Here is a 17,309-nt window from a genome sequence, read left to right as displayed (position 1 = left end):
TCACATGCAAAAGCATTTCTTATTTTCAGGCTTTAAATGGATGAACGAAAAACCATGTTAAAAGGGGGAACACTTAAGAAGTACAACCTTTTATTCTGAATAACAATTAGGAACAGTTAGGTATTTAAATCATCTAAAATTTTTCTTTTGTAAGATCACTGCAAAAGCTGTACAGCACCCGCTTTTCATGAGTGGAGAGTGGGTACCAACAATAAGGAAGTGCTATCACTCATTATGTACCGAAAGTGCATCCATTTCAGATATAATATGCTTTTGGTAACAACGCTGCACTTGAAAAAGACACCGTTCATCTGAAAAGCACACCCTTCAGCCTTTCCACGGGCAGTCCTGCTACGCGTGTGAAATGGGCATATTTTTACAGGCTCTTAGGGGGCAAACATTAAACACTTTTCAAAAGGTTGAGGTTTATTTGGAAGGCTTAACGGATCCCTTTCTGTTGTGCAAGAAATCAAGAAGCTGATGTTGGGTTTGAATAGGATGCGTGTGAACTGCTCCACGGTAGGATAAAAACCCTCCTGGATAAAAGGGCAGCTCGGATGCCAGGCTGGCAGTGGGGTTCGCCACCGCCTCGTTGTTTTTTGTGCCGTGATTTGGAAGGCTTTCAGGACATGGCGAGCGAGCGCATTTGTTGTTGTCGATTCGGGATTTCTGCATCTTGGAAGGTACTGGCCTTGATGATGGGCAGAGAAGTGAAATGTCTTTTAAGGCATGGTTTTGTGATCCGGACTCAAGAAAATGCTTATGTAAATCCCACCCCCAGGAGAAGGAAGGAAATATGAAAGGAATATCTGTTAAGATTCATCATATGGAGTTCCTTGGTTCCCAGCCTGTTTCTGCCACTCCTTACCCACCCGTCCACCCACCCACTTCCTTCTCCAATCTCAGGAGAGTCACAGTAACCAATTTGGGGTTTATATTTAACACCTGCAAATCTTGGCTAAGAGACCTCCCTCTTTTCTCCCCCAATGCCGCCCTCCCTCTCACGGATCCAAACACTTTGAGTCAGCGCTTCCCAAATTATGCCACTGAAAAGGCGGGGGAGGGGAGGATACTCCGCATCGATGCTGCAAAGGCCTGAAATGTTTGTTTTCCGATGTCCTCGCTGGTAACCTTTAATCAAACTCGGGTAACGCTCTGGAAAATCCACCGAACTGGCTTCTAATAAATGCGTTGAAGCCTCGCTCAGTCTGATACGGGTGGAACTCAGCACAAGAGGACCCCACTTTGCTGAGCTGTGACAATAAGAACACCTACTAGGAGCCAGAGACCGCGCCACTGAATGTTTTTCACTCAAGATTGCAACAAATCCTCAAATGCACGTGCCAGAAAGAAATCGTATCTGGATAGTTTCTAAATGAGAAAACTCAAAGTCAGAAATTAAGTGACTGGGACCAAGGTCCCAGAGCTAGTGGTGCAGGCCTGTGCCTCTGAAGCCAGGACCCTTTCCATAGGGGACCCCTCCCCTCTAACGAGATGATCCACACTCCTGAACCCAAAACCCACATGGAAAGAGGACACCGCTGTGGCGAAACTGCCCGGTGGCCAAGTGGTCCTTCTCACCTTCCCGGCTCTCCCTGGTACCATGCAGGAGGGCACATCACAAGTGGGAAAGGAATGTTAGATTGAATAGGTCTGTAACTTTTGTAATAACTACTAAGCCTTCAGTGTGAGGGAGAAGATTGAAATGTCGAACTAGTAGAGAATTCTAACGTACAGCAAATATAAAGTTGATCTGAGAACAACAGGGAACAGATTTTTTTGTCAATGAATATAATATGGTACTGTAAATGTATTTTCTCTTCCTTATGATTTTCTTAATACTTTGTTTTCTCTAGGGGCACCTGGGTGGCTCAGTCAGTTGAGCATCTGACTCTTGATTTCAGCTTCGGTCATGACGTCAGGGGGTTCCATGCTCAGTGTGGAGTCTGCTTGAGATTCTTTCTCCCTCTGCCCCTCCTCCCACTCACTCTCTCTCACATGCATGCTTTCTCTCTCTCAAATAAATAAATAAACAAACAAATAAATAAATAAAATCTTTTAAAAATATTTTTTTCTGTAACTTACTTTATTATGGGAATGTGGTATATAATACGTATAACATATAAAATACGCATTAATCAACTGTTTATGCGATAGGTAAGGTTTCCAGCCTGCAATAGGTATTCATGGTCAAGTTCTAGGTGAATCAAAAGTTATATGTGGATTTTCAACTGCCCCTAACCCTCACCTTGTTCAAGGGTCAACTTTTCATTTTAAATCGTCTTTTCTTGTGAGTTTGGATTTTTAATCATTGACTTATCAGAGGCCCAAAGGAAGGTCAGAAATTGGACCTAGGTGGCCTATCCAGGTATGACAAGGAGACACGTCATCTCAGCATCTCTCCTCACTGTGTTGAGCACCCTCCCTGTTTTGTGAGGGGCCCCCCTTGCATGTGTTATACTAGTGGCTGACTCTTAGGTGGCTCTCACATCTCGGGGCTTATACTTCTTCCCTTCCCTGTCCTCTCCATGGCCACACTAAAATAACAGAGGGGAGGGTTTCGTTAGCCCAACTCCCTGTCTGAGGAACAGCCTGAGTCTCACAAGAGAGGGAGAAGTGACATCAAGCATCCTTGTGGAAAAGAAGTGCCACCACCCAAAGATTTCTTTTAAACACTATTATTTATTTATTTGAAAGAGGGAGAAAGAGTGGGTGGAGGAGCAGAGGGAGGGGGAATATCAAGCAGACTCCCAGCTGAACACGGAGCCTGCTTGATATTCGGGACTCAGTCCCATGACTCTGAGATCATGACTTGAGCTGAAATCAAGAGTCGGACACTTAACCCACTGAGCCACCTAGGTGCCTCTACCACCCTAAGACTTCTAAATACATAGTAGTGGGTGTAGGACACTTGGATATTTCACTCTTCCCTCACTCTAGCTGGCCTGGGTCTCGTGATCGATGAGTCTGTCTTTTTAAATTACACTAGGAAGTTATGATCTCATCAGCTCAAACCTGCTGGGTGTTGGCAAGTGTACAAGGACAGCCAGCCAATCCAATATGTTTCTCCACAACCAGGGTGCAAAAGGCAGAGAGATCCCTACCCCCACCTGTTCTATTCACAGGCCACAGGGGTACATGTTCCTCAGGGACTTCTGGACACCTGGTCCATGCTCTGCTTTCGAATCCAGCTAGGTGAGCATAATGTAAAGCCTCCAGACCAGGGACAAATGCATACTGAAGACCTATGAGAGGGCTGGTTCCAGGCAGCATTAAAGATGTAGAGATATAGTCTTTACAACCAGACTGGCCTACATTAATTTTTAGGCTACTTCAGCTGCTAGCTGTGCAGTCTTGGGTGAGTTTCTTACCTTTCTCTGAGCTTTGAGTTTCCCAGTGGGTAAAGCTGGAGACAGTAGGCTCTACCCCCTAGGTTTTTGTGAGGATTAAATGAGATCATTTATGAAGCATTTAGCACCATACTCAGTGTCTACTTACAAATTCAGTAAATATGAACTCCATGCCATTAAGGACTTTGTAGTTTTTGAATCATTTCACTTATCCATATATATTAGCCCTGAGGGATGCAATTAGATTCAGTTTAATATAGTTTATGTTATTAATTATATATTAATATAAATGAATATTGGAGTACTCTATACAAGTAATTATATGTTAATATCCTAGTATGTTAAAAATTAGTAAATATTTATTTATTATTGTTAAGATTTAATTTATTAATTAGAGAGAGAGAACATACATGTGTGAGCGCAAGATGGAGGGAAGGGCAGAGGGGGTAAGAAAGGGGAAGGGAGAGAATCCCAAGCTAACTCCCCACTGAGCATGGAGCTAGAGGCAGGGCTCAATCTCGGGACCCTGAGATCATGACCTGAGCCAAAACCAAGAATCTGACGCTGAAAGGACCGAGCCACTCAGGTGCTCCCCCCCAAATTAGTAAATATTTAATATTGATCCAATATATATACCTAATATATATTAAGTGTCTTTTATGTGCAAAGTATGAAGATCAATACTGGCCTATTTTTTGGAGCCCAGGTGACTTAAGTATTTTGACAGAATATTCAAGCTTTTTTATTCAAAATTACAGTAGCAACAATTGAAAAGCCAATTCCAAAATGTGATAGAAGGATTTGATGTCAGCTGAATACAGAAGAAGGGTTCAGGAGCAAATTCCCAAAGTGGGAATAGGTGGTCATGACTTTGGAAAACAAACCTTTCGTTGGTGGGGGAGGAAGGATCATCTTCTCAGGCAATGAACTTCTGTTCATAGTCATTCAGTGAAGTATAAAATATTTATGGAAAAAGAAACTTTCATATAAATCTTTTCTTTCCTCAGAGGACTTTAAAGGCACAGTCTTTCAAACATCAAACATTTCTGTGAAAAATTAAAAATTCAGTCAATCAACCAGCTGTTTCTAAATATACAAAAATATGGTACAAACCATCTGAATTTTTCACTTCTTGGTTGGAGAAATACATCATTTAGACACAGCCTGAAGCACATTATGCACATGGCTCACCGAGGAACACAGCATTCCTGAGCTGTAAAGAGAAATATCCCCAGCAACGTTTCTCCATTGGGCAACTAAATGAAGCACATGTCTGGGCTCAGGTCAAGCCTGGACTCTGCGAGGCCAAGCTGGGGACGTGGGATGGACACCCCACTGTATCTGGCACCTCCTATAGATTCCTGGGCCATGGACCTACCCAATGGCAAAATTAAGAGGAGCAAGTCATGTGTTCTAACATTTTGGCTCTATGACTTTATCACCAGGTCCTAGGTGAAGATGGCCCCTCTGAGAGAGGAGGAACTGGGAAATGCCTGTTCACCTCTCTGGGCCACCGGAAGAGCCAACTGCACTGCACCAAGATGGCTTCCTCCGGCTTGTTGGTGTAGCCAGTACCAGAATTAGGGAGGAGCTACACTATTGAGTCTTTCAAGTCATTTCAGCATTTAATACCCTCAGTCATGACGATTTAGACTGTGGTCATGGAAGAGGACAATGAAGACTGAAGAGGACAGCTTTCTCTGAGAAGTTTACCTGCAGAAGTAATCTGCACTCTATGATTGGATCCAGGGCTTAGTCATTGACATTAGCGCAATGTCATTACATTTAAATTGTATGTTTATTCGTAGGAAATTCCAAGTGTGTAAGGAGAGGGTGGCTCTGAAGATTTACATTTTATAGACAACGGGCAATGTATACACAATTCCCACAGAAGCTAGCTTACAGCTTGAATTTGAGGGCCCTTTGAGGCACTCAGTGGTGTGCTCAGGAGTCTGGTACTTGGTAATAGGTCTGCATGCTCACACTTGCTTTCTGAAAATGAAATAAACACAGGTTGGCAAAGATGAGTTGGAAATACTCTTAAAATGGTCATAATTGTCAGCAATGGTGGCATTAGTGGAATGGCTTGCCCTTGCACTCACTCTTGCTCTGGATTTTACCCTTAAAAGGCCTGGACCAATATCCAGAAGACAGTGCTGCTCAGACCAGCCCTTTGGACTGTAGAGAAAACACCAGGCCCAGAACAGAGCTGCTGGGGTATGACCACCACAAGGAAATCAAGTAGTCTCTGGGTAAGCCGCATGGGGCAATGGTTGGCCTTCCACCTGGGGAAAAGAAAATGCCTTGGACCAGATTTATCCAAACAGTCTGTCTGCACAGCTCTCAATAATGATAATTGCACTGACTTCACTAAGTTGAACGAAGATTGAAAAGTGTGTACGGAAAGGAATTTACATCAAGTAGGTAAATTGCAAATGCTTAATTAATGTTAGCTCCTATGGCATAGTTACATATACACTATGGAGGACATGTTATATATATATATTGCATGGACATAGGTATGACAACATCGATCTTGCTGGATGTTTGTGGTGGAGGATGGTGGGTCACCTGGTGGGCTCCCGAATCTGACTGTCGGGTTGGGATTCTCCCTCTGCCAATTAACTCCATGGCCTTGGGGCCTCGTTACCTTGCATGCCCAATGGAACTTGGGGGAAATCTCTGAGGTTTTAATAAGATCAGATATGTACATCACACCAGCTCTTGGTACACAGCAAGTCCCCAGCGAATGTTAGGCACTGTTATTGAATCAAAAATTCTGCATAGATACTCTTCTCTGCATCTGCCATACTGTCACATTGTTTTAATAAACTTTTAAAAGAGCTTTCATGTTCCATTAGGAAAGGATCAGATTGCTTTTTCCCCATCCCTTTTGTGAGATACATGGAACGAGAGTTTCCACCTATAGGTGAAAACAGCCCACGCTGGTGTGTTCCAGAGAGTTCTCTGATCACACAGCTCATAGGGCAGTTCCGGCCTCCTCCCCAGCACTCTGCGTTGGCCACCGGCTAGATCTGCATCCATCTGAAGCAAGAAAGAGGTGTTAGCCCTGCTCAGTCCCTGGGTCACTTCCTGATCCAGGCATGCCAAGGAGCTGGCCGGGCCACTGGGCAGAATTAACACGGAAGACCATAAAATCGAGTATTTGGCCATTTCTGTAAAAAGCAGATGGTCCAAAACATTTACAGAGACGTGATTTCAAACGTCCTACCATAGTTGATGAGCTGATGGGGGGGCAGCCTTCGTTTGTGTCGTCCGAGAGATGGCCTCAGCAATACCCCGCCAGGTGTGCGCAGGACCAGGGGCATGGGGGCTCCCGCGCCCCCCCCACCGCTGTTAGTCTGTGAGACTCAAGTTTTCTGTTTCCTGTGCACGTGCTCATCTTTACCCCTACGAATGCTATTTTCTTTTTCTGCAAATGCTATTTTACTGAGCGACTTGAGAGTGTTACCAAAAAATCCTAATAAAGTAAACCCACCAGCACAGACTATAGTTATTTCACGGTGTGTGTGTGTGTGTGTGTGTGTCTCCATACACGCTTTCTCCCCTGGCCCCATCCCTCAGGCATCTTCCTTACTTCACACACACCTCTCTACCAAGCTGTTCTCAGAGCCTCTGTTTTGTTTATTTCTCTACAGGGTCTGACAATTTCAAAGCCAATCAGACTCGATGGAAATTCAAGGTTGTTTTTCTGTTTAGTTTAGTTTAGTTTTGTTTTATTTCTTCACTAGCAATCGCCCATGCACTTTCGATAAACAACACAATACATACAACCAGGTCACTGTGAATCCCTTCACTTGGTTTAGTTCCTTCAGATGCTGTAATTTATAGGATTTTACTCTCTACCTTATGGTTGTTTATTTTCCTTAATAGCCTTTTATGAGGGGCCTTATCAGAGGCTTTCTGAAAAGTACAGTAAATTATGTCCACTGGGTCAACTTTGTCTTCGGTTTTATTAATCTGGAAATTATAACTGTAATATTTCCTGCAAATGTCTGATACTACGGAAGCCACATATGCGGTAATTAACATGCAATTTGAAGAATTTATTCCCAGATATCCAAACACAGGGAAAAGCAGCAGAGCCACGGGAGACAGACAAACTCAAATGAGAAATTCTGCTACTCGGCTCCTGCCACTGTTCATGTAAATTCCCACTTCCTTTTAACCTCAGAGGCAAAGGGTTGGGTCCATTGGATAAACACATTGGAGAGAAAGCTTGTCTGTTTGGGGGTCTTGAGCATTTTTGTAACCACATCGGGCTGGCCGTGTCAGAAATGGCACTGGCTGGACTGTGAAGCCTCTGACCCAGAACTCGGGGCTGAAGGCCAGGTAATCTTGGGGAGTATGGATGCATCTCTAGGCAGCTTCCAGAACAGTCTCCAGGGGGCCAGCTCTGACCTCTCGCAGATAGATGGCTAGGATGGGTTATCAGGGATGCTGGCTTTCAGCATAGGTGAGCTTGGTAGATGGACAGCATTAGGAAGACTGGACAGCCGAGAACAGGAGCCCTCAAGCCCATTCCAAGAGTCGGGCAAGAACAAGTGATAAGCTGCTCTGCAGGGAAGCAGGCAGGACGTCGGTGACCTAAGGTTCAGGATTTTCTGGCTGTATGTCGCTTGGCCCTCCCTGGTCCTCAGGCCAGATCCAAAAACAGCTGGGTAAGGAGTCCCTGAATTCATCATTACCTCAGCCCTATGTCCTGTGGGAATGCTGGTCCCCATCGCAGGCACATTCACCACATGTGCTCTTCCCAGTCTGTGTGCTGCCCAGGTGGCACGGTATGGTCCCAGGGATGTGGGTGGAGGCCAGACAGGGTCAGATTCCAGCTGGACTGAGGATTCCCATATGATCCTAAACTAAAGACCCCTGGGCCCCAATAGCTTTCATGGTGATATGAACTAACGCAGTGGCTCCTGAAATTCAGCCAGTTGCCTAACACCCGCATCTTTCTCCCTACGTCGTTGTATTAACTGTATTTCACTTAATTTTTTGATTACCTTTCAAGCTCATCCATCAGTGACACGAGAAGCACAGCTTGGGAAACCCTGAATTATGTCAGAGGATCACCTGGCACAGCGCCTGGCTCACAGGCAGCAGTGGGTGCCCCAGCCCCTGTGCTCACTTCCCTCTCGGTGCTCTGCTCTTTCCCCCTCTTCACCTCACCTCCTCCTTAAAACTGCTCTTTGCCCGAAACGTCCTGGAAGGAGGCCTGCTTCAACTAAAGTGGACTTGGGTGGAATTATGGCAGTCTCATCCCTGACTACAGGGCCCACGAAATACAGGTGCCCGAACTCTCTTGCCAGGGTGCAGGCATGGAACGGACCTAGGAGCATCAGGCCTCCTGGACTCTGACTGACGACCACCCTTCTTTTAGGGCCAGACCTACATCTCTATTGGACTTCTGACTACCTGCCCTCAAGATCCTATTTCTTCCTTTCTCTTTACAGGCTTGCCATTCACATCCCAGCATCCCTGTGTCAGAAACTCCAGATGATACCCAAGGGGAGGCGGAAGGGAGAGCTTAGCTATCATAGCAGCGGCATGACGACAAGGTTGCCAGGGCACTTGGGGCTGACCAGACTCCACTTCATGGCTGAAGGAAAGGAAGCTTAGGATTTTTTCATTTTCTTAGAGACACCCCTGAAAGAGGGGCACCTCCACTCCCCCCTTGGCTCACCTATTCTTTTTTTCCCACCTGGAAGAGAGAAAGGCTGAGAGAGCCAAGGGGGACAAACCACCACACAGACAGCAAACCGACCCACAGTGCCACACATTGTCGCACAAACCCACTTGGTGGTGAGCAGCACTAACTCAGAGCCCGGGTGACCTGGCCCTGCCAATGATGGAGGTAACACAGGCGCTCTGGGGCCTTAGGCAAAGCAGGCCCTGGTGCTAGCAAGGAGTAGAGGGTCAGTCAGTGACACCTCAGAAGTGGGTTTTCTTGTCTCCACTTAGATAAAATGTGAAATGTCACCTCAAACCAGATGTTCTGTATGCAACTCAATGTAGACATTCAGCAACACCAGATGTGTACTGACATTTCAGTATTCCTCCAAACAGCAAAACATGGAAGCCAACTAAGTCTTCCGTCTTGAGGCCTATGCGGATGAAGAGATTGACTTAGCCGGGTTTAAAACTCCAGCTGAGCTATCTCAGGGAAATTATGTTTTCCTAAGTGCTGTGGGCTGAGTGGCTGTGTCTCTTTCCCCCCAGATTCCAACTTTGAAACCCAATCCCCACTGTGATGCTATTTGGGGCGGGGGGGAGGCATCAGGAGATCATTAGTTAGGTCATGAGCATGGATCCCTCATGGATGGGATTAGTGCCCCTCCCAGAAAAGGACAGAGAGCTGGGTCACCCTCTTTCTACCACACGGGAGAACAGGAAGCTGGCCATCCACAACATGGACGAAGGCCCTCACCTCACTGGAACCCAACCAGGTGGGCATGCTGATGGCAGACTTCCCGCCTCATGTGAGAAAGAAATTTCTATTGTTTAAAAGCCTCCCAGTCTCAGGGACTTGGTTATAGCAGCCCAGACTAACTGAGGCCCTGAGCGAAGATATATCTATATGTGCACATTTCACTGGGGGTGTTGTTGGCGTACGTGAGAGACACACAAATACGATTACAAAATAGAATAAAACAATAAATCTTCATACCACTGTGATGGATTGGACCGTCAATTTTAAAGGCAATGATGGCTAAGTAAAACGCCAATACCTCGTTGGAATTCTAGTATCAACAATGTAAAATAATTGCTACTGGAACCTCTATTACATACAAGGAGTCTAATACAGGTCGTTTGCAAATTGTATGACTGTGAAGGAAAGCATCCATAGGGGTGCTTTGGTAACTCTCACTAAAAAACCGTAGGGAGAAAAAAAATGTATGTGTGGGTTTGTTTTTTTTAATAAGAAACTTTGAATGTGTTCTACTTGTGAATATTTTCCATAGCTGTTAGATTTAGCATAAGACCATTGCCCACGCTTTTTGTACCTTCCTCTGCCTGAGTTAAAATGCTCACTAAAAGGTAAGCATTTTGAAGGCTAATAACCACAGGATATGGAGAGAATGTGTTCTAGCAGTCCACGTGGGGGAATCAACATTTTTTTTCCTGTTAAATTTTTCATGGAATTCCTGCTAATAGTATGACAGGTATCTGACAGCAGAAACAGAAGATAAAATAGACACAGAAAGTTATTCGATTAGTGATTGGAAGGAAAGAGGCAAGGGCGTAGTGAGCGACTCCTGCAAATTCTCCTTGCGGAACGAATGGAAGTCTGATGAAACCAGTGGGTTTTGACCAAGTTAAGAAATCTGAGTTCTAATTTGAGAAGCATAGTGAGCATATGATGCCGATGAGACACCAAAAGGACAAACCCCTCCCTGACGGGAGGTGGGGGGGGGAATTGGCAAAAGCAACACAAGTGACGGATCAGAGGTATTGAAGTGTGTGCCCAGGCGTGTGTGTGTGTTTACACACTCGGAGGAAACCCCGCTGCAGAGCAGGGTAGCGTGAACCCGGAGCAGGGCTTTGGGACCATGCCACACTCTTCCTTCTCCCCTTTCCAATAAAAGGGAGAAACTGGAAAGAGATCCATTCCCCCCCTCTGTGCCTGAGGATACGGTATTTCTGGCACAATGGAGAGAACCAGATCCGTAAGCACGAAACACAGCCCTCACTATAGAATTTATCTATATGTGGTGTGTCATAGTCTATTATGAGTTTGTGTGGGGCTGGATCGGATTAAATACCCGAATCCAAGTCGTCCTTCGGCATATGAAAATACTGGCTCGGAAAAAGATTTCTCGGTAATGAATATAATGCAGAATAATGAACAGTAGCCAAAAAAGAGAGAAGACGTAAAGCCAATCAAAGGAAGGGCAGATGTTTAAAACGTCTTTTGCTATTCAGGACTGTGATCCAACAAAAGCAATTATGTTTCTGCTTTCTCAATTTCCAAACAGGAGAGAGGCACTTTGAGGTTTTCCCATGCCCTGGTCCTGTCTGCACTTGGGGCACTGGACGGGGGGGAGCGGGAGGCCACGCATAGCCCCCGGCCACGGGTGACAAGCAAGGCTCAGAATTTGGGACAGTGAGGGGAGCACGCTCCAGGCCACGGAGGTGAGGATCGCCCGAGTGGCTGTGTGTGCATGTGGATCCGCACGTATCAAGAAGCCCAATTAAGCTCTGCTTTCCATCACACAAAAGAATCAGGAAACAAAACCATAGCTCCACGCACAAGTGAAAATGATGTCAGGTAGTCGGTCTGCAAGGCCAGGACGAGGGATGGCCTTGGCCTTTGTCGGAGGCGAGCAGAGCAACAAGATGCAGTTTCCGGGGACCGGGCGGTACCTGCTGCTCGGCGCCAGAAGGGCGGGTCAAACAGCAAGGCTGGGGTTTGAGCATGCAGCTCCGAATAGGGCCATAAAATATGTATACGGCAGACGAGGTCACGCGTTAGCAACTGGCGCCTGCACGTCAGGTAGAGGTGTCCTCACTCTGTGCCACCTGATAGAAAAATACGGGTTGGGGAAAGAAGAAAGGAGAACCGTGCACAGAACCATTTTATTTTATTCCTTATATGTACAAACATGAATAATTTGACGTGATGTTTAGACAGTTTCTCCCTAACTTAAGTCTTTTAATTAAAATGAAAGGAAGGAAATATGCTTTAAATATGAATGCGAGAAGGTGTGAGTTGGCAGCCCCAGTCTACGCGCTCCTCTCTCACCGTTGTTAGAGAGCACAATAAAACCTCATCTTCCCGGGCTGCCTTTTCATAATGTTTATGGTTGTTTTAGGTAACACATAAACCATGCTGAATGTGATATTCCCCTTATTACATGTCAGGGGCACATACTCAGCCAGAGCCTGTCCTTAGTCTTGCTATTTACTTTTGTGGCCAACCCGTCAATGTATTTTCCTCGACTCGCCAGGCAATTATTGCAGGGCCGCCTGTGGCCGGGAAGGTAAATGCTAACTTCGAAGCCTGTGCCCAAATAGCACGGCCCGGGCTCACCGCCGGGTATGCGAGAGCAGTATATCCTGGACTGAAAAATGGGCTCAGATGTTGGTCCTAATAAATTACATGATTATTAAAATGCTGAGCAGCTCCGGCCCATATGATTTTATTCTGCCTTTTGCTGGCTCCCCACTCGCCTGCTCTGCTTTGCCTCTGTTTTCTGTGTGCTTTACTTGTAAAATGCTAAACAAGTTTTGATATTTACCTGTTTATGATTAAATTGCAAAATGATCTGCTTAGTTCTGTTCTAAATTAAGGTCTGCATTAAATGTCATAGCATTTATCTTTCATAAAATGAGACAGCAAGGACACTAATTTCCGAGGTATTCAATCACTGCCCTGTGCCACTTGAGAGACAGCCCAGAAGCGAGCCTGCCCACAGTTCACAGCTCACTGACAGCCCTGAGATGGAATCATAAAAGTCAATTAATCATTAAAAGCTGTTACAAGCACATATCGAACCAGTCTGGCACAAAATGTTAATCAGTCCAATATCAATATAATAAATTCCTGCAAATTGGAGCGATCGATACGTTTAGGGCCTAATGAATCAATTTGAGGGCACCGGGCCACTCCTTGGGGTCCCCATGACATGGCAGCCAGGCGAGTGCTCCATCTCTAGGCGCGGTGCCAGCAGAGGTCACCTATCCTAACAGGCTGTTCACTTCAGCTGCAGTTACCACGGTGACAGCATGTCACCGGTGCCCTAGTGTCCTTCTAGGTAAGGTGGAAACCAATGCATCACTACCCTTGATGGATTTGTCAATAATACTTAGCAGGGGAGGGGGACTGCTCACATAACCCTCGCAGGTCTACAGTCCCTGAGCAGTTTGGTGTGATTTAATTGTCTGAAGAGGTGTGTGCTTCTGCATATATGTAGGAACTAAGCAGTGGTCACAGGAAGGGGGAATCGGCGGTCCGGCCGACTGCGTTCGGAAGCCTTGGGAAAACAGCACAAGAGAATAACAGGTAGCCGGAGCCATGGCCAGGTTGGTGTTACATTAACCAAGCCGCTGTATAAGTAAGAAATAACCTGGAGCCTCTCAGATTAAGAATTTATTAGCTACAAAATTTTAATACATTACTCATGAGTGGAAATGGAGTTGCGTATTAATCCCCCCAAGGCTTAGACTCAGCAGCAGCATTTCTAGACACCTGCTTACAGACTGTAGATGTTCGCCAAGAAAAGTCCGTCAGGATAAATTTGGGGTAGCGAGAATGATCGGTGGGGGTCTCTTTCTCTCTCTTTCTCTCTCTCTCTCTCTCTCTTTCTCCCTCTGCCTCTCCCCACACTCTCTCCTCAGCACCAATTACCTGCAACCTCCCCCTTGCCCAAACAGAGCCTTGACTCCAAAAGCTTGAAGTAGGCAGGATGCACAGAAATGGGATTTTTAAACCAGCCTCTTCATCATCTGTTTTTAAAAACCAGAGTTTTCATGTTTCAAAGCATTTTATCTTTTGCTATGCCTATTAAAACTGACCAGTGAATGGAGCCAAGAGCAGTTTCAGCATTGCAGAGTGAAATGAAACCTCTTTAGAAATAAAAGAAATCTCGGCTACTGAGACTCTGGGGAATCACCGTGTTCCAGAACCTTCACTGTCATTTAACATAAAACATAAAGGTTAACGCTGAATAAAATAATATCCTGGCTGATTATTTTAATCATCTCAAAGAACAACTTTTTTTCCCCTGGATTGCTATTATATAAGGCACGGACCATACCTGCTTCTAAAGTGTTTCTATACTTTTCTGCTGCACCAATAGGGTACCTCCATTCTGGTTCGTCCCCAGCAGTTACTGGGTATGTCTTCCTTGCAGTCATTTATTCCCTTATGGAAAAATGGACGCTGTGCCAATCCAAAGAAATGTTCATTTCTCCAAGCTAGTTATTTTAAAAGATTTTTTCCTTACCTGAATAAAAAGGAGGGGGAAAATCATTTTTTTACAATGGTGGCCTGAATTATAGGAAACATCAAAATAAATTACAAATTCTACGCTAAAGAAATAACTATTCAACACATTGAGACAGGGTGATGTTAAGGGTGTGCAGACAAAGGTAATGCAGTGCCTCCGCTTAATTGCCCTGACACCGTGCTTAGTTCCTCCAGCTACACTCTGAGAGCTAAAAATCTCTCATTGTTATTAATTGTATTCCTTTTAGAATGTAATGTCATATCGCTGCAGGCTGAGCTAATGAAACATACCCATATTACCAAAATAGGCATATTTCTTTTTGTTCAATGCATTCTATCAAAACTGTCTACGAAAGACATTGTGTTAAAGATCCTTTCATGGAGTAATATAAAGAATATCTCAACTACCTCAACATTTCTATTACACGATTACTAAAATGCCCAGGAGGACTAAACAATATAGTGTGAATTCAGTTATCCTATAAGACTTTGGAAATATTGCTAATTCCTGCCTCTGATTTATGTTAATATTAATGTTAGATTACATGCTATGGCTTCTGAACAGCCACTGCATACCAATTCACACAAAGGCAGGGCGCTCCCATGCACCAGAGCTATATGCCTCTATTATAATGAGAATCTGAATTATTTATCTCTATTTATCCTACAGGAGTTCGCTCGACCCCAGTCCCATTTTCTCTTCCTACTGCACATCAATGCGTGTAAACATGACTTCATAGCGGCTGCACTCTTCATATGTCCTGTCCTTTTTCAGCCACAAGGCACAGCGATAGGCAGTAGACAAAAATGTTACACCACTAAGAGAATTCATTTAAGCATTTATTTGAGGTAAGCCCTCCTAATTAAGTCAACTTTAACACAGACACGCAAATGGCAGCATGCATGCATATGTGTCTGGCGCCTAAACCACGTCTGGTGAGCCCAAAGGAAGTCAGGCAGCAGCAGGCCAAGGAGACAGTTAATAAATGCAGTCTCTCCCTTCCATAACCTGTTAGGAAAACGGTTGTCTGCTGGGGACTCGGCGGGTTCTTTTCCATTCTTTGGCTTGTGCCTACATCAGCTTTGAAAGATGCTCTGGTGATTCTGATTTGGCAGCGACACTCAGGTTGACCTGGTGAATGGTAGAACCAGTATTTCTCGTTCCCTCTTGCTCAAGGACTATGGGGAAAGGCTGAGGAGGGTTGGAATGATTGAAAGTTTTAGGAAGGATTGGCCCCATAGCTATGGAATGGTGTCACGGTTCTCCACAGAAACAGACCCAGTGGAAGATAGATAGATAAATAGATGTCATACGGAATTGACTCATGCAACATGGAGGCTGAGAAGTCCCACGATCTGCCATCTGCAAGCTGGAGACCCAGGAAAGCCAATGACGTCACTCCAGTCTGAGTCTGAAGGCCTGACAACTAGGGAAGCCAATGCTGTGTGTCCCAGTCTGAGGGCAGAAAACTGATGTCCTAGCTCAAGCTCTCAGGCAGAGAGAGAACATGAATTCTCCCTCCACCTTTTGTTTCCCTTCATGCCCTCTCTGGATTGGATGTTGTCTACCCACACTGAGGAAGGCCATCTGCTTTACCCAGTTCACTAATTCAAAAGCTAATCACATCCAGAAACAAACTCACAGACACATCCAGAAATTATGTCTTACCAGCTCTCTGGTCATCCGATGACCCAGTCAAATTGACACATAAAATTAACCAGCACAAATATCCTTAGCTTTCTAGAGGCCAGAAGATTCCAGAGGGCCTGCTATGTGAAATGTAATGTGATGGAACACTGTGGCCGGAAAGCATTCACAGAACTTTACAAAGCTGGTATTTCCATCAGAAGAAGAGTGAGTTGTCAGCAGTTGGAATTCTCAGGGTTTTAGGTAGCCTGAAGAGGCGCATTAAAGAAATACCCCTTATTCTGCTGCTGTTGAGGGGCTGTTGGAGTGTCAGTTACTTAGGGCTAATTATAGTAGGCTGAACAGTTATCCAAACTTATTACTGTTCAAACCATATAGTCTATCGGATGCCTCTGACAGGCCCAATGTAAGGTCTCAAAACTGAAATAAACAATGGGGCTCCTGGGTGGATCAGACCACAAAGTGTCTGCCTTTGGTTCAAGTCATGATCCCAGGGTCATGGGCTCCCTGCTCAGTGGGGAGCCTGCTCCTCCCTCTCCTCCTGCTGCTCCCCATGCTAGTACTCTCTTTCTCTCTGTCAAATAAATAAATAATCTTTAAAAAAAGTAATAGATAAACAAAAAAATTCTAGAACATGAGATTGTATTTATATATACATACACACACACACACATATACACATGTTGATATAAACTGACCAAAAATTCAAATGGTAAAATATTAATGAGCACATAAGACAATGGCAATCCAGTAGAATTAATCCAGTTAATAACTGATGATTTATGAAAAGTGAGTCTAGGGCAGCCTGAGTGGCTCAGCGGTTTAGTGCCGCCTTCAGCCCAGGGCCTGATCCTAGAGACACGGTATCGAGTCCCACGTCGGGCTCCCTGCATGGGGCCTGCTTCTCCCTCTGCCTGTGTCTCTGCCTCTCTCTCTCTCTCTCTCTCTCTCTCTCTCTCTCTCTCCCTCTCTCTGTGTGTGTCTCTCATGAATAATAAATAAAATTAAAAAAAAAGAAAAGTGAGTCTAAAACAGGAATACTAAAATATGAAGATAGGGAACTGGGGCTTAGAATCATGTGAGACCCAATAATTTATTATTATTTTATATTATTCCTTTTCCAAGTCATAGTACAATACAGTCTACACACACTTCCTTAGTATATCGTGTAGAAGTACAAATTCAGATATGGATTGAGATTGGCTATTGGTTCCTAACTTTGATGCATTCCACAGAGAGGCATGGAGGGATCAAGGAGCCAGCCCAATGGGTAATGGCAAGGCATGAAATTTGGGGAGGAGAGAGGCAGAGTCTGAGTCTGAGTCTGAGTCTGAGTCTGAGTCTC

This window comes from Nyctereutes procyonoides, unplaced genomic scaffold (genome assembly GCF_905146905.1).
Source record: "Nyctereutes procyonoides isolate TBG_1078 unplaced genomic scaffold, NYPRO_anot_genome, whole genome shotgun sequence".
NCBI lineage: Eukaryota > Metazoa > Chordata > Mammalia > Carnivora > Canidae > Nyctereutes > Nyctereutes procyonoides.
The sequence above is the reverse complement of the archived record's forward strand: the minus strand, read 5'-3'. Positions refer to the sequence as shown.